Below are 17,087 nucleotides of genomic sequence, written 5' to 3' on the forward strand. Positions count from 1 at the left end.
TTCTACTTAATACTATTGGTTGAACTCTGTAATTAACACACAATTATTCTTAGTTGTTTAAATTTAACTGAAAAGCGATGCCTGTTAAATATAAGAGTGGGAATAAGAGAGGGAAGAGATGTACAATTTGGGACATTCTCAATCAGACTTGCCCCAAACGGTAGAGTTAGTAACATGCCAGGGGATTCCAATTCAACCCCATCAAGGTGGCATGTACCAATGCCATCTCACTAGTCAAAGTGATCAGTTTCAGTTCACAATTGATCATAATAATAGGATTAAGAGTCAAAGGGATCACATAAACAAGACTAGTGCCTGCTAATACTAACTGATAGAACTAAAAAGGAGAGAAAGATCCAACATGGGAAGCTGGATACATAGTAGACTCATAGAATGGCAGATGTCCTAAACAGCACTCTGACCGCATAATCAGCCCTTAAGGGATTCTGATCTGGCTAAAGAGCCCATGAGAGTATTTTAGGCATGGAAAGCCAAGACACTCTGGCAAAAAAAAAAAAAAAACTAAATTAAAGATTTCTGCAAGTGAGATCCCAGTGAAAAGAATGGGGCCATCAAAGAAGGAGGTATCTTTCTCTGAAGGGAGGAGAGAACTTCCACTTTGACTATAACCTTGCCTAAATATGATCAGAGTCGGCAAACTCAAAAAGCTTCCATAGCCTTGGCAAAACTCATGACAAGAGCCTAAGGTGATTTTTGACACCATAAACAAGAATGTCAATTTGTTAAGTCAACAACAGGAGTCAGGAGTCACTGTGTACTTACTCCTCATGTGGGATCTCTGTCCTTAATGTGTTGTCCAATGTGAATTAATGCTATAACTAGTACTCAAACAGTCCTTTACACTTTGTGTTTCTTTGTGGGTGCAAACTGTTGAAATCTTTACTTAATATATACTAAATTGATCTTCTGTATGTGAAGTCAATTGAAAATGAATCTTGATGTGAATGGAAGGGGAGAGGTAGCGTGAGATTGGAGGGTTGCGGGTGGGAGGGAAGTTATGGGGGAAAAATGCCACTGTAATCCAAAAGCTGTACTTTGGAAATTTATATTTATTAAATAAAAGTTAAAAAAAGAACAGTGTAGGGACTGTTGGGCAACTGGTATTGTAACATTTTTGAATAGCAAGCAATTTACCAATCTAATGGAATTCAACTTTTTTTTTTGTATTTTCTTTGATTTTGTTGGTCTGACTCATTGCAGTTTAACATTTTAATTTTCTGTAACTGTACATGAAAGAATAAAATGATCAAATAGAATACTGAACCAGAGTCAGTCAAATACACTACTGACTCTAAAATTATGTTTTAATTGGTCCTAATGGAATGTACCACCCCAACAGTTTGAGAGTTAGGCAAACAGAACTTCTGTTGGGAGAGAAAAAAAATGATTATAGAACAGCCAAATGCACTCAACATTGTTAAAATGGCTCTTTGTTGTTCACTTCTGAATGATACACTACATGCACAGATATCCTAAACAGAATCTTGGTTGCCAGTAGTAATTAGGCTGGCCCAATCCAGGATAGATTCTGCCGCCCCACAGAGGGGCAGCCATCCCTCTTTCTTCAGTGCTCTGCAAAGCACAGTATGTAACTATTTCTTAATAGAACTACCCATGAGAAAAGTGCATAAAGAAAAAAAGTGCATGAGAAAAGTGATAAACCAGAAGATAGTTCTATTTGTATATGGTAATTAAAAATAACTGAAATATCATGACACTTTCAGTGAAAGCAACATTTCAATTACAAATTGTAATGCCTGCTAAACCACTTATGAGAAAAGCTGAAAAGTCCTAGGCAAATGCATTTGTAGGTGTACTACAGTGCTCCTTTACTCTGCACAAAAATTAAGATAATTTATAATCATTCTGTGAATGCTGAGATAATGTTACATGATGTTGTCTGTATAATTGAATGTCCTTGAACAGATAGCCAGGGTCAGCTTTTCTATTATATTTTTCAATAAACCTGACTAACCAACACTTTTGCTGAGAGATGTTTACTGGAGATGCTGTAAGATTCTATACAATTAGGAAATACTCAGCTTCCAGAGTATTTCCTTTATTTTTACTAATTTGATTACAGGTGTTTAGGTCAAATAATCTACTGTGGTTTGTTTCTAGAAATGCAGTCCCAAATGTGCATACCCTGTATTGTATAAAGCAAAATCATCAGGACTACAAATCTTACAGTATCTTGTTTGCAAAAATATATGCCAAAGTCACAATAAGCAATTTGTACCACAAATTATATATATAATGGAATATTACTCAGTCATAAAGGAAATGAAATCCTGTCTTTCTGAACAAAATGTATGCAACTGGAGATCATTATGCTTAGTGATACAAATACAAAATACAAATATTATACGTTTACCTTGATTTGTGGTAACTAATATACAGAATACAAAAAAAGTAATGTATAGGAGTGAAATAGATATTTTGAGATTAGATTACCCTTGAGGAACAGTGGTTTTTCTACTTACTACTTGTTGAATTCTTTATTTAGTGTAGGGCTAAGCTTGTTGTTATAACATAAATTGAAAGTATGTCATTGTAAAAATTAAAAGAAAAATAATAAAAAGAGGGTGAAAAGTATTATGCTTGTAAAATTGTATATATGAATTACATGAAATTTGTTGCCTTTATGTAAACTTTTTAAAAAGTAAAAAATAAATAAATAAATAAATAAAAAGAAACAATAAGCTGTAACCTCCCTAAGATTAAAGACAAAGTTAGTATATATTACATACAGCCACCACTGCCAAGACTGGACCCCATCTGTTCTACTGGATGTCTATCCTCAGTTCTCCCTTATGGTATTCATATATACTCTGGGCTACCCCCTCATGAAAGAGCCTAACCTCTTCAGACCTACTGTTAGAGGAAATGAGAAAGCACAACAGTTGTTCAACCAGCCTGTATACACAAGGTTAAAAGAGGGACAAGCTGACTCTGTGGGATCTTTGTGCTGGACTAGGGCTTCTGTCCTTACCAACAGTCCTTACCTTGATTTCTTGCAAAGGTTGAGACTTCTCCCCCTACTGATTTGAATAGACTCCCTCTGCTGATTTGAGGAGACTCCCTCAAAAGACCAACCTACGTGCTCAGACCAAGGCACTCACATCTCTCTAAAGACATAAGTGAAGAGATACCATGTCCAGGATCCCATGCTTAAGGTCTCCTAGGATTTATAACAAAGGCTGGTTCCCTTTTGTTTTCTGGTGGTGGAGGTGGGGTGGATATCAGGGAATTCCTCTGATTCAGGCAGGATCTGGTCCTACCTCCTCTAGTGACTGACATCACTCTCAGACCAAGGCCTCCCATTTCAGGGACATACCCACCCTATGGAGAAAATGAAGCATTCCGTACTGGACTACTTCTGCCCAAAGCTTCCCAAGGGTGACAATGTGGACAGAGGAAAGTTTCTACAGGGGTCCTTCTGTTGGGCTATGGGGTAATATTAGTGCTCTCAATGTCTTTTCCTTAACTTGACTCTTGAAAGATACTGGATTTCATTGTTTTTTACTGCTGTATAGTGTTCCATAGAGTACATATCCCATAGTTTCTTTATCCAGTCATCCGTTGATGGACATTTAGGTTGATTCCATGTCTTAGCTATTGTGAATTGAGCTGCAACAAATATCGAGGCGCAAATGGCTCTTTTTTTCTCCCCTTTAATTCCATTTGGGTAAATTCCAAGGAGTGGGATGGCTGGGTCCTGTGTTAGTGCTATATTCAGGGTTCTGAGGACTCTCCAAACTGTCTTCCATAGTGGCTTTACCAGTTTGCATTCCCACCAACAGTGGATTAGTGTCCCTTTTTCCCTGCATCCTCGCCAGCATCTATTGTTGGTTGATTTCTGTATGTAAGCCAATCTAACCGGGGTGAGGTGAAACCTCATTGGGGTTTTGATCTGCATTTCCCTGATGGCTAGGGATCCTGAGCATTTTTTCATGTGTCTGTTGGCCATTTGGATTTCCTCTTTTGAAAAATGTCTGTTAAGGTCCTTGGCCCATTTTTTAATTGGGTTGTTTGTTTTGATTCTGTGGTGTTTTTTCATCATTTTATGTGTCGAAGAGATTTCATAAATAAGACCAGTATAAGCAAATAATGAAGGATAGAATTAAAAGGGAGAGAATGATCCTGTGGGGGAAGCAGGACACACAGCAGACTCACAGAATGGCAAACGCCCAAAACAGCACTCCTGCCTCAGAATCAACCCTTGGGACATTCGGATCTGGCTAAAAGGTCCATGAGAGTCTCACAGGCATGGAAAGCCATGACACGGTGGCAAAAAACAATCTAAATGAAAGATCCTGGTGAACAAGACCCTAGCAGAAGGAACAGGCCATCAAGGAGAGAGGCGCCTTTCTCTGAAGGGAGGAAGGAAGCTCCACTGTGATACGGCCTTGACTAAACAAGTTCAGAGTCGGTGAACTCAAGGGACTTCCATAGCCTAGACAGCTCATAGCAAGAGTCTCGGGTGATTGCTGACGTCACAAATAAGAGTGCCAATTGTTAATTCAACAATGGGAGTCACTGGGTACATGCTCCCCACGTAGGATCTCTGTCCTTAATGTGTTTTACTATGAAACTTAAAAACACTACTAATCAAACAATACCCTATACCTTGTGCGGTTGTGAGAATGCAGCCTGTTGAAATCCTTGCTTAGTATATACTAAGTTGATCTTCAGTATATGAAGGCAATTGAAAATGAAACTCGATAAAGGACAGGATGGGAGAGGGAGAGAGAGAGGAGAGGGCCATGGGAGGGAGGGAGGTTGGTGGGGGGGGAGCCACAACAATACAAAAGTTGCACTTTATAAATTCACATTTATGAAATAAAAAATAAAAAAAGAAAGATACTGGGACTTTTTCCTCTGCTGATGTCACAAACTTATATCAAGGCTTTCACATCCTTGAGAAACTCCAGACAGATAGAAATTAAAACGCATCAAATAGAGTCACACCTGCCCCATGTTGGTTACACTGGAGGATTCAACCAGTGCTACTTCTGAGTACTCATTTTGACTCACGTCAGAGTCTATCCCATCCTATGTTGACCTGAAGTCTACATCTAAAACCAAGACTTCACATCCTGAAACACTACAGCTCCTCAACTCCTGGTAGATTTTGGAGAAAATTTTCAGTCACCCCAGACTCTCTTTCAAGGGTTTGAGAGCAGGAGGCTGTTGGAATCTGTAGAGTCCCACTCTTCCTGCATATATGTGTGTTGGGGGGGTAATCAGGCATTAAGAGTAGACATTCAGGGGCTAGCACTGTGGAGTAGTGGGTAAAGTCGCCACCTGTAGTGCCAGCATCCCATATGGAAGCGGCTGCTCCGCTTCCAATCCAGCTCTCTACTATCGTCTGTGAAGGCAGTAGAAGATGGCCCAAGTCTTTGGGCCCCTGCACCTGCATGGGAGACCCAGAAGCAGCTCCTGGCTCCTGATTTCTGATCAGCGCAGCTCTGCTCATTGCAGCCAATTGGGGCGTGAACCAGCAGATGGAAGACCTCTCTCTCTCTTTCTCTCTCTCTCTCTCTCTCACTGCCTCTCCTTCTCTCTCTGTGTAACTCTTTCAAATAAATAAATAAAATCTTTTTAAAAAAACAATAGTAGACATTCAGGCCACATCAGGGTTCTTTCTTTGACTTCCAACACAGTTTTGGACTCCCCTCTTGCTGACCTGGTGTACCTCCAGTACAGATTGTCACCTTGGTCACTCCAGACCAAGGCTCTCACCTCCTTGAGACACCTACCTCTATCACTGACAAATTTCTGGAAGTACCACATCTGAATAACCTTGACTGAAGTAGGGATACAGTGAGACTGGGGACTCATCTCTCTAGGATTGAGTTATATTTAGACTGGGCAGAAGTTAAAACTACCTAGGGTGGGAGGTCCCTTCAGTCTTCCCTCAGAGTCCTCTCCTTGCCCAGGCCTGCATACTCTGCTAACCTCAGGTTACACCCACCACTCACAAATACTTCAACTACCTCAGACTCCAAATTGGAAGTCAGGATATACCACATTTGGCAACCCTACCCTGTGGCCTTCCAGGGATGACAGCAGAGGCAGTTTTCTGTGAGATATCTCTGTATGGGGGGGGGGGATCACCTAAATGCTCTTCAAAGTCTTCATCTTGACACTTCACAGGGCCTGAGACTCCTCCTTCTGCTGAACTCAAACCCATGCCATGAACCAGATCAAGGCTCTCAATTCCCCAAGACACTCCACAAAGTAAAGGTATGTCATACCCTATTACCATGCCCCTTGTCTTCCCCTAATGACATCAGGGGACAGAAAGTGTTGGGACATTTATACTCATGTGAGTATGCTCTCAGTCCCTAAATTGAACCTCATAGGGTATGAGACAAGCCCTACCTGGCTGCCATTGTCCTTTCAAAGTTTATCTGGACAAAAGTAAAGAGAAACCATTTCACATACCCCTGTCCACAGTCTCCTAGTGCTAACACTTAGTGCTAGACCTCATCTGATCTGCAAATGAGGAACCCTCTGTACCCCCTCAGGGTATTCATGTGTTTTCTTAGTCTAAGATCTCACTTCCACGAGATAAGCTCCAACACCTTCTTGTAAAAGAGAGCAAGCACCACATCTGGATATTACTGTCCATGTCCTCCAAGGTTGACTGGGGAAGGACACATGAAAGGGCTTCTGTGGGAGCCCTTCTGTCAGTGGCAGGAGATAATCTTAGCCATCCTCAAAGTGTTCATATTTGCTGATAACAGATCCTGCACTACTTCCCTTCTTCCGACCTGAGGATGACTCCGTTTTCCTGAGACTTGAAAAAAAGTAAGTCAGGTAATGAAGGAGGGCATTTGTGCCTGATGCCCTGGTTGCTACTCCTCTCATATGCCTGAAAGGGTCTAGGACTCCTTGCTCTGCTGTCAGGAGTGAGATTCCTCTCCCTCAGACTCTCAAGGCAGAAGACATGTCACATCCAAGGGCTTTGTTTGGGGTCACCCGGGGATCACAGAAGGGGAGGGGAAAAGCTGGGGCCTTCCAGTTGTCCCACTCTCCCTTCAGAGTCTTCATTTTAATGCCTGTCAGGATCTGGAGCTCTTCCTGCTACTGACTCCCAGCTCTACAAAAACCATCCCTCTTTCACTTAATTTAAGTCTGTATATATCACATCCAGAAATTGCCTGGGGTCACCCAGGGCTCTCATCGGGGAAATGGTGAAGCTGAGACCTTCCGTATCTGAGGTGGATGTCCACTCACTCTCACCTCACTGTCTTCATTTTAAAGCCAGTCAGCATCTAAGGCTCTTCCCTCCACTGAATCCCAGCTCAGAAAAAAATCCCAACCTTCAGACATCCAAAATGGAAGTTTGGCTATATCACATCCAGGAACCCTGCCTGGCACTGTCCAGGGCTTGCAGTAAGGGAGTGGTGAGGCTGAGAACTTCCATGTCTGTGGTGGAAGACATCTCACTCTCCCTTAAGGGTCTCCATTTAGAGCCCTGATCACCTGGGAGTCTTCCCTCTGCTGAGTGGAGCAGAGCCAGCTCAGCAACAGCACACTCTCCCCAAGAAGCCCAAGGTGAAAATCAGGATATATTCTACCCAGAGGTCCAGTGGAGTCAGCTCAGAATGAGAACCCTGTTCTCCAGACACCCACGGTGGAAATGGGGTTATATTCCACCTGTGAACTCAGCCGGGGGCCTCACAGAGCTCACGATGGCAGCAGGAGGAGTCTGAGGGTCTGTCTATCTGTGATGTGAGAACTCCGTCCTCCCTCAGAGTTCTAACTTTAAAGCCTCCCAGAGTCTGAGACACTTCTATTAAGTTTAGTGCATTTCCCTCCAAGAAAGATTCACCTCCTTCAGACCTCAGAGATGAAAGTCAGGAAACACCAAAAACCAAGAGTCCCACTAAAGCCTCCCAGCCATATCTGCAGACTCCGCACAGGAATGGTGCCCCTCTATATATTTATATGGCGGGAAGTACCCTCAAGCGTCCCTCAGAGCCCGCCTCTTGATAACTGGCCAGGCTGAGGGCTCCTCCCTCTGCTGACCTGAAGTCACACCCCTCAGACTCTCACTAAGGAAGTCAGGAAAGAGCACATCCAGGGATTTCATGGACCTCACCGCCAAGGCAGAACAGGACTTGTTTCCACTCCTCCCTGTCTTTCTCTCCCTCAATCCCCACTCCTTCCATATTCTATTTTTTTCTTTAATTTTTACAATAAAAAGATTTCACTTTCCTTTATAATCACAGGTTTAATGCACCACTAACCATAACGTTCAGCAAGTAGAAAGACCACTGTTCCACAAGAGTATGAACAAGGGCTAAAAACAATAATCAGATCATAAGGTGTCAATTGTACTCATAATGCATATACTCACATACACAACATTTTTTGTACTGCGTGTATCACTTACTACAAATCAGAAAAATGTATATTTATCTTTTGGGGACTGGCTTTGACAAACTTCCCCTCCACTGGTTTCCTATGATGGAAATAAAGATGCCATATTCAGGAAACCTCTTGGGGCCTTTCAAATGTCACTACTGGCACAAGGCAGGATTAGGAGGTCCCTCATCTGTTTGAGATGGGAAAACTCCTTAGTCTTAGCTTAAATTTCCCAGCCCGAATCCTGGCACTGCCTGGTCTACCTCCTTCTGTGTTCCTGAGTTACATGACCTCAAAATAAGTCCCTCAAATTCCTCAGACTATTAAGGTAGAAATGAATAAGCCCCAAATTAATTCTGTATGTCCCACGGCTTTCTTTTTTTTAAAAGATTTATTTTATTTATTTGAAATACAGAGTTACAGAGAGAAGGGTCTTCCATCCGCTGGTTCACTCCCAAGATAGCCGTAATGGTCAGAGCTGCTTCTAGACCTTTGTTGCCCTTTACATTAGTCGCTAGCTTACAGGTACCTATTTTAATTTAAATTAAACTTTCACTTCTTGGTTATATCAGTCATGTTAGAAGTGTTCAGTAGACAAATCAGGCTAGGAACTACTTTACTGGGATGCACTGATAGTGTTCACTTTTATCATCTATTAATGAATAGATCACAATTGAGCTATGAGACAACTTTAGGTGGCCTAATATTTTTGAAGATTTTAAATGAGAAAAATGGGAGAATGGACAAAATCTATTTTAAGAAATGAGTAAAAATTAATTTTGATGAAAACTGTAGTCCAAAAGATCCAAGAAGCTGAGAGAATCTCAAGAGAGAGAAATCTGAAGAAAACTTTAACAATTGTATATAATAATCAAATGATCAAAATTAGGGCTAATGCGAAAATCCTAAAAGTGACAGATGTGAGGAGAACTACTTTTCCCAATAAGGAAAGCAAAGACATAAAATACCAAATATTGTGTGATTCCATTTACGTGAAATTTCCAAAATGTACAAATCCATGATGATAATAAGATCAATGATTTCCCAGGGCTTATGGAAGGAACAAAGGGAGTGACCACTCAAATGCCATGGGGTTTATGTTTGGAGTCATGAAGAAGTTCTGGAAATTTATAGTGGTGGTGACTGCAGAAAAACGTGAATATATTTAATTGTACACTTTAAGTGCCACTGAATTGTATACTTTAAGGTTAATTGAATGGTCAGTTTTATGTTATGTGTATTTTGGCAATAAAAAAGACCAGAGGAAAATAGAATATCCGTAAAGTACTGAGAGTAAAAGAACTTTCTACATAGGTTTCTATAACCAGTGAATATATATTTGAAAAACAAAGGTAAAATAAAGACTCTTTATACTTACACAATCTGAAATAATTCATCACCAATGATAATAATTAATCACCAAATATACGAAATACAAAAAGAAAATCTCCCAGGAAAATGGAAAAGGATACCAGACAGAAATCTGAATCTACAAAAGGAATGATGGGCATCAGAAAGTACAAATATATGGGTAAATATAAAATATATTTCCTTATTATATAAATATCTTTAAAGATATTGACAGTTCAAAGTAAAATGATTCCCTGGGTACAGGAATTAATAACATACGTAGACATGTATTGTTTGACAAAATAGACTAAAGGCTGAAAATGTGGGAAATGGCCATGGGTCTTTGGTTATAAACATGTTCCATTGAATAGGGCTGGCTGTTTTCTTCTTTGTATATATGGTTCTGGTAAAGGGACTCAGTTTTTAAAATATTTGCCATGGAAATTAAAATTTATTGCTGTCTAAAACAGTCATATTACTTTAGAGGAGTAAGTTTCTGACTACTGATGTGTGCAAGCTCTGTTTTGGAATAAAGTCTTAAGAATAACCTGAGGCAGTCGGCGCTGTGGCACAGAGGTTAAAGCCCTGGCCTGAAGCACCAGCATCCCATATGGGCTCCGGTTCTAGTCCTGGCTACTCCTCTTCTGATCCAGCTCTCTGCTGTGGCCTGGGAAAGCAGTAGAAGATGGCCCAAGTCCTTGGGCCCCTGTACCCACGTGGGAGACCCGGAAGAAGCTCCTGGCTCCTGGCTTCAGATCGGCTCAGCTCTGGCCATTACAGCCATCTTGGGAGTGAACCAGTGGATAAAAAACCTCTCTCTCTGTCTCTACCTCTCTCTGTAACTCTGTCTTTCAAATAAATAAAATAAATCTAAAAAAAAGAATAACCTGAGATAGTAGATGTGAGATTGAAAAGTCAAACTATATAACTGTATATATAATATGACCCACAAATAGTTTATGGAAAATGAATATTATTAAAAATTATGTATGAATTTCAAAAATTTTTCTATCAAACAGACTTCTCTTTTAATATCATTGCCATAAATATCTTAAGTACTCAAATATGTATATGTATGCATATATATGTGTGATATAAATGTGTGTATATACATGTATAGTTTGTTCTGTGTATGTACTATATTTATATGTATATAAATAAGTATTTATACATCTAAGATTAAGGAAAACTCTTTGGTGGATTTCTGAGTGACAGCTTTCAACATTTAAAGTCCTTTCTGGGTTCATTAAACTTTATGCTATTTTGTTTAACAAATGTGCTTGTAGGAAAGGGATTGACAGCCTATAGCATGTAGGATATTACACATGTTATACAACACTTGATTTTTCCTAAAACCTATAGCTTCCTATACTAATGTGACCTAACATAGTCACCAGTCCAGGTCCTTCCCTGATAATACAACCTGTGATTCCTACTACCCAATGGACAGGTTCACATATACAACCCACAGTGTTAAAATCTACATGGCCTGTATTTAGCTCATCCAATACACACTTCCTCATGTCTATTCCTACCTCATGTCACCCTCTGTCATCTTCATTCTCAGCTAGGAAGAACAGATTCTACTTCAGCAGCAACCTTCAACACTCAAAAGCATTATGCACCACTCCACCATTTCACAGAACTTCTCTAAAATTCCCTTGAACATATTTTTCTGCCTCCCCATCTCTCACCCATAGCCTGACTTGAGCACCTTGCCATTTTGCTTTGCTTTGTTTACTTGATTGATGAATGAATAAATGAAATAATGCATGAGTCATTCAAAATACTAAAGGGTCTTTTACATTCAATAATTGAAAATGTGTAGTTTGTCCCTGTCTGGTTGCTCTACCTGAAAGGAAGAAACCTAAACAGTTACAGTCTCTCCAGTACTTTCAGAATTCCCATTGAAACTACCACTGAGATAGTCATTACCACATTGCATCCCCAGGCCAAAACACCATCTTGCAGGGCAGGGTTTTGGAGAATGGTGCTTCTTGCTTTTGACCCAACACACTTCTGTTAGTTTAACAAGGAAGCACGCCCTCCATGAGTTTTACATCTAATGTTTGCACCTTGAGATAATCTTCTGTCTTGACAGTATTTGGACACCTGCCCTCCATGGTGCCAATAGATAAGAGAACAAGGGAGACAGTCTGAGCTGGAGGCAGCATCTGCATCATTTTTCAAAGCATGTCCACCTGGATCCCTTTATCAGCAGTCATTGAGGCTTTTTTTTTCCCAAGAATTCCCCCTGATTTCAGCTATGCCTTCCCTTCCTCTGCTCATTGGCATTACTGCCAGTTTCAGCTACCCACTGCTGGTCCTCCACCCCATGCATTCACATAGCCCCAACCTCTATTAGGAGTCCCACTGTGCAGGGTTCTCAGCTTGGGACATCAGCCCAGGTTTGAAGTGTTAGCTGCTGAACAGAGGAAGAATCATAGAGATGTCACACTAGCTCGTGATTGCCTGGGAAGTAGAGGAAGAGAGAAAGTGGAAGAGCACGTCTAGTTTCTTTCATAAGCTATCCTGTATAAGTTGCTTGGTAAAAAGTAACCATTAAAATTTTGACAACTCTTTTAAATTCAGAGTTTTTGAAAGACAAATTTATATTGGAACTAATAAACTTTTCTAGCAAAATCAAATCTAGATTTCAAGGATCTTGTAAATTTTAGCAGACAGAATTTGCTCTCTTTCATTCATCAGAACTTTTCCATATTGCTCTATGAAATAGCTTCTATCTCAGGAGGCTGAGAAGTTTCTGTGTGAGTGAAAATTCTGAACACCTTTCCCAGTGACTTTTGGCACACTGCAAGCCAGGACTTTCCAAAGAAGCAGGTACACAGCAAGGAGTAGTGGAAGATGCTTGTCTTAGTCTGCTATGGTTGCTATAACAAGATACTGTGGACTGAATATTTCTCTGTTCTGGAGCCATGAGATTCAAGATTAAAGTGCTAGAAGATATGATATCTTGCCTCACTTCCTGGTCTGTAGATGATCATTTGCTCATTCTTGAAAGAGAGAGAGAGAGCGAGAGAGAGAGAGGAAGGGAAAGAGAGATGCTGTCTCTTTTTCTAAGAATACAAATTTTGTCTTGGGAGCTACATCTAATACTTCCAAAGACAACTTCTACCTCTTGATACCTTCCTGTTGTGGTTTAGAGTTTGAAAATATGAATTTGGCGGGAGGACACAAACATTCAATTCACAACTATTGTTAGCCTCCCAGAACTCATACCCCATAGATGCTTGCTTACACAGAGATTTCTATGGGTTTTTCTCTTCTACCACTTATGAAAAAAACTTAGAATTGTAGCCACATGGGTAAAACCAGTTGTTCAGTTGCCAATTTCATAGAAGATATCCTGTTAAAATCTACTGCAAATACCTAGGTGGTTTCAAAAACAATCTATAATACTTCTGAGTTATACCTGAATAAGCAGATTATGAATCCAATCATATAGTCTATTCACTGGCCCAACTGGAATACATTTTGAGACTGTATTAAATATACCTGGGCAATGAGCATATATTAATTTCCCAGGGTTATCACATCACGTCACCACAAACTGGATTGTGTGAAACAAGAAGAAACCAAGAAGCTAACAGAACAAAATCAAGGTGTTAGGAGATTGGTTTCCTTCTGGACACTTTGAGGAAGAATTCTTTCCATGGCTTTCTCCTAGCCTCTGGTGGTTTCTGCAAATCTTTGGCATTCCTTTTCTCATAGATGCCTCACCCCAATCTCTGACTTCACTCCTCACTTCCCCTTCTCCCATCATCTGTCTATTCTTTAATTAGATAGATAGATACAGATAAATATATATCTCTGTCATTCTGTCATTGAATTAGAGCCCAACATAAATCCAAGATGACCTCTTTTCACAATTCTTAATATAATAACTATATCTACAGAGGCTATTCACAACAAGCTTACATTCACAGACATTATAAAGGAGGACTTGGAGCTATCTTTTGGGGGATCAAAACAAATCAGTAAAAAAACAGATCAGAAAACAAAAGTTTCCAAAGTGAAGTTTTAAGATCAAGGGGCTGTTGTTATCAGGTTTCTTAGTCCACTTGTGTTGCTATAGTAAAATACCACAGGTTAGATAATTTGTAAAGAATAAAATTATAATTTTCATGGCTCTGGAAGCTAGGCACTCTAAGACCAAGAAAATGCCAGCAGGACTGCCATCTTGTGAAATCTACACTCTGTCTTTACAATGTGCCTTGTTGCTGCATCCTCCAGAGGGAAGGAGTGCTTAGTTACCATGCAGTGGGAGGGAGAGAATGATAAGGGAATGTTCCTTTCAGTCTGAAGCCTTCCAAAGGTGAATGAAGGAATCGGGGAGCAGGGTCTTTCATTTATGAAGATATACTAATATTTCTCCTCCTTTCTTGTAGAAGTCAAACAAATATAGGCACATATCATTTAATTTTACAGAACGGATGGAAAAGTTTAAAGAAATAAAACAAATAGTCATCAATTACCTTTTCTGTATATTTTCTGCAAGTGTGATAAATAGCAATAACTGTGTGAAAATGTCATTCAAGAACTCATATTTTAAAGGTAATAAATGTTTCTGTTACTCTTTATAATTTTAGTTATGGGATTACTTTAAGATTTTAACATGATTTTAACATGGAATATTTGTACATTTGGGGGTCACAGTAAAATATTTCAACATATAAATACAGCATAAATTATCAAATCATAAAGATACCATTTCCATAAATTTTATTTATATTTGTAGCCTACAATTTCCTCTCTTCCAACTGATCATACAGTATATAACACATTATTGTGGACAATAGTCACACCACAGTGCTTGTAACATTGGAACTTAGTACTCTATCCATTAGGGTTTTGGTTATACAATATCTTCCACTAACTGGAACAATATTTGAAAATTATCAAGAAAAAATATTCAGACAATCCATTTAGAACATGAACACAAAGCTGTCATACACTATGAACTCTCTTCCTGACCCTAACATTCCCCTAATTAGAATCTTGACTTCTAGGGCCAGGGCTGTAGCGTAGCGGGTAGAGCCACCGCCTGCAGTGCTGGCATCCCATATGGGCGCCGGTTCGAGTCCCAGCTGCTCCACTTCTTCTTCAGCTCTCTGCTATGGCCTGGGAAAGCAGTAGAAGATGGCCCAAGTCCTTGAGCCCCTGCACCTGCGTGGGAGACCCGGAGGAAGCTCCTGACTCCTGGCTTCGGATCGGCGCAGCTCCAGCCGTTGCGGCCATCTGGGGAGTGAACCAGTGGATGGAAGACCTCTCTTGCTCTCTCTCTCTGCCCCTCCTTCTCTCTCTGTGTAACTCATACTTTGAAATAAATAAGTCAATCTTTAAAACAACAATCTTGACTTCTGTCTTCAGAATAGTAGCTCCAAACACTGAAGAATCTGCCTCACTATTCATCTGGGATAGGAGAAACTCCTGATCAATACTGTGCAATGAACTGCAGTAGTGTTGGCCATGGGATATCATTTGCACTGGGGTCTCTCTTTCTCAACTGAAAGTCTCATCGTAGCAGTTGGCAAAGGAAATGAGGTCACTTCCATTCACCTTAGCCAAAAATTCCAGAACTTTAAACTACTGGCTTCAGCATGGGCTTTTGGTCCCCACAGGAACTCATATGGTTGGAGGTGGTTCCAGCTACCTTGGGTGGAAGGTCGCTTCAGTCCTCCCTCAGAGACCTCTTCTTGTTTCATGGCAGGCTGCAGGACTGCTTTCTGTTAACCTCACTTTACACCCTGCACTAAACTTCATCTCCCTCAGACTCCCAAAGCGGAAGTCAGGAAATACCACATGTGGCAACCCTGCCCCGTGGCCTCCCAGGTCTGATAGAGGAGACAGAATTCTGTGGGATGTCTCTATATAGGGTGGGAGGTTCCCTACATGCTCTTCAAGGTCCACATCTTGACACCTGGCAAGGCCTAAGACTCCTCCCTCTGCTGAACTCAATACCCAGGAACCAGATCAAGGCTTTCACCTCCCTAAGAACACTCCACAGACAAAAATGACAGCATGGCATAACCTATTACCATGCCCCTTGTCTTCCTCTGATAATATCAATAGTATAAAATGTTGGGACACATTTACACTGAAGTAATATGTGCCCACAGCATTTAATTGAACCTTGTAGGGTCTCAGACAACCCCTGCCAAGCTACTGATGCTCAGACAAGTGAAGAGAAAGCATTTCATATACCCCTGCCTACATTCTCCCAGGGCTGACAGCAGCTCCTAGACCCTATCTGATCTGCAAAAGAGGAACCCTCTTTTCCCGCTCAGGTAATGCATATTTTTCCTTTGTCCAAGGTCTCACTTCCATGAGACAAGCTCCATCAATTCCTGCTTTAAAAAAAAAGTCAAGCACCATGTCTGATCACTACTGTCTATGTCCTCCACGGGTGACTGGTGGTGAGCATAAAATGGGGATTCTGCAGGGCGCCATCATTCAGTGGCAGGAGACAACATTAGCCATCCTCAGAGTGTTCATATTTACTGCTGACACAGCCTGCACTGCTTCCCTTCTTCTGACCTGAGGATGCCTTCCTGGAATAAGGCCTAAGTTTCCCTGAGACATCCAAAACAGTAAGTCAGAGGAAGAAAGAGGACATCAGTGGTCGACTCCCTGGTTGCCTGGCACTAGCCTTCTCTTGTTGAAGCTTTAAAGTTCTAGGGATTCCTTGCTCTGGCAACCTATCGAGTTAGGCCTCCCCTCCCACGTTCTCGAAACAGAATGTAATCATATATGAGAACGCAGCCTGGGCTAACCCAGGACTCAGAGCAGAGGCGGGATAAGCCTGGGACCTCCCGATTCTGGGGACCCAGACCTCTCACTTCCCCAGCAGGGTCTTCATTCTAAAGAGTCTGTCATGATCTGGGGCTCTTTGCTCCAAAGACTCCAGGCTGCAAAAAACCTCTGCTCCTTCAGACTTCAGGGTGGAAGTCAGGAAACCCGGCCTGGGGTTCCCAGGGCTCAGAACAGAGGGATGGCAAGGCTGGGAGCCTCCTTGTACAGTTTAGCCCAGGAAGGGGGCCAGGCTCCCACTATCCTCCAGTCAAGGTCCTGGGGGCCAGCTCCAGTGGCTGGCGCGCAAGTTCACCGGCCTTCTCCTACTGGCTTGGAGCTAGCCCTGACCTCCAGTTTCACCACCACCAGCCCTTCCCTGCCTCTGTCCAAGGTCCAGTCTTTCCTTGTTTGTAGTGAGAATCCTAGGTTCCCACTTAACTGACATTGGAACTGTTTACTCTTTTTAAAATTGTGCTTAAGGAGGAAGGGCCCCGCTAAAGAGCCAATCTGTAATACATTGGAAT

Source organism: Lepus europaeus, chromosome X (genome assembly GCF_033115175.1).
Source record: "Lepus europaeus isolate LE1 chromosome X, mLepTim1.pri, whole genome shotgun sequence".
NCBI lineage: Eukaryota > Metazoa > Chordata > Mammalia > Lagomorpha > Leporidae > Lepus > Lepus europaeus.